Below are 2,500 nucleotides of genomic sequence, written 5' to 3' on the forward strand. Positions count from 1 at the left end.
ACACACACACGCACACACGCACACGCACACACACACACACACACACCACACACACACACACCCGCGCGCGCGCGCGCGCGCACACACACACACCACACACACACCACACACACACACACACCACAACACACACACACACACCACACACACACACAAAATACACATATATAAAATATATATATATATATATATATATAATAAAATATATTATATATACATACATATATATATATATATATATATATTTTATAATATATATATATATAATATATATATATATATATATAAAATATATATATATATATAACGACGAGAGAGGAGAGAGAAGAGAGAGAGAGAGAGAGAGAGAGAGAGAGAGCGAAGACCAACAGGCAATAACGCGAAGGAAAGTGAACTTATTCCCTAAACTAGATTCTCAACTCCATTCGTATCTTCCAAAATATTCCTCAGAACTTTTTCTCACCTGAAACCTGCTTCAAATGAGACTCTTGCCGTAATCAGATGCAACCTCTGATTTGTTTCTGACTCATGATGCTCCTCGAACTGCATAGGATATAAACATTACGTGCCATCTGAAAGCTCAAAATTGAATTAATCAATAAGTGAATAAATATACAAAAAACAACAACAACAGTAATAAATAAATAAAGATAAATAAAATCATTCGTCTTCATTCAGTACATATTGACCTAGACAGAAAAAGTAACAACGCAAAGCTGTAATAAATATCGAACCTGATGTACTATAACATATATAAGTTATATATTACAGTTAAATGGCATAAATATACTATTTGATAATCATAATAAAAGCAACAGCTATAATAATCACCATCATGATAATAATGATAATGATGATAATAATAATAATAGTAATAATAATAATAATAATAATAATGATAATAATAAAAAAAATAAATAATAATAATGATAATGATAATAATAATAATAGTTTAAAATGATGATAATAAAGATAATAACAATAACAACAGTAGTAATAATAATAAAGATCATGATAATAAAAATGATGATGATAATGATAATAATAATAATAAACAATACTACCGCCACTACTACTACTACTACTACTAATGATAATGACAATAATAATAATGATAATGAATAATAATAATAATAATAATAATAATAATAATAATAAGAAGAAGAAGAAGAAGAAGAAGAAGAGGAAGAGGAAGAAGAAGAAGAGGAAGAAAAAGAAAAAGAAGGAGAAAAGTAATCATAATAATATCAATAAAATCAACAACAACAACAACAACAACAACAACAACAACAACAACAACATTAATAATAATAATAATAATAATAATAATAATAAAATAGTGACAAATCACTCAATCCTTGCAACGACCACACTATGCATAAACCATTACAACAGCAACCATTGCAAGCTTGCAACCAGAACGCGTACATAGGAACGAGTCAGACCTTGATTTCCGTTGCATATGAATATACCATTCGAGTCCAAAGCACAGAAATCTGCATATGATTTATCCTCGTTCTGGGATTAAAGCGAATGGACCGCAAACGTATGGTTGGGACTGAGGACTGACCGCTGTACACGGGCAGGAACTGATCGGTCTTGTGCACTGATGTATGTAGTAATGGTGATAAATGTCACCATTACTTATGTAATTTTATATGGGATGTAACTAATGATAGTTTATATGTAGTATCGCTATACCAGACATACGTAACATATGTTGAGTAATTTTAAAAGTGATATATAAATGATTACAGTTTATGTAAAGCATTGCTATATCAGAAATATACAGCATTTATTAGGTGATTCTAAATGAAATATAATTGATGATATTTTATATAGGTAATGCCTACAAGAGAAGTATACAGCATGTGTTTGGCAATTCAAAATGCGATACAATTGTTGGCGGTTTTATGGGCAACATCGCTATATCTGAAATGTACAACATATGTGAAGTATTATAGCTGTGATATAACTAACGACCAACATATCCAACATTGCTATATATATTTACATGCAGTATCGGTATATCATTATTCCTTTTTCAAGTAAAATAATGGTAATAACAAGAGGACTAAGTGGGCGTTGGCAGAGTGGTGCCAAAATGGAGAAAAACATAGAGGTATCGATCACAAAACAAACGAAAAAAAAGATAGATATCGCAAAATAAAAAGATTGGAAATATGAATTTCCTCTTTTTTCCTCTTATCTCGTCTGTCTCACGTCCCCCTCCCCCACCCCCTCTCTCAATCTCTCTTATTCTCTCTCTGTCTCTGTCTCTCTGTCTCTCTCTCTCTCTCTCTCTCTCTCTCTCTCTCTCTCTCCCTCTCTCTCTCTCTCTCTCCCTCTCTCCCTCTGTCCCTCCCTCCGTCCCATCTGTCCCCCCCTCCCTCCCCTCCCCCCCCGTCCCAGCCATCCTCCCTTCAGCGTCATCTGCTCGCCGAGCTTCCAGAATATTCCCCAATCACTCGAAACTCCTCGTGGGCCCTCCAACTCCAAA

The sequence above is a fragment of the Penaeus monodon genome, chromosome 39 (assembly GCF_015228065.2).
Source record: "Penaeus monodon isolate SGIC_2016 chromosome 39, NSTDA_Pmon_1, whole genome shotgun sequence".
Taxonomy (NCBI): Eukaryota; Metazoa; Arthropoda; class Malacostraca; order Decapoda; family Penaeidae; genus Penaeus; species Penaeus monodon.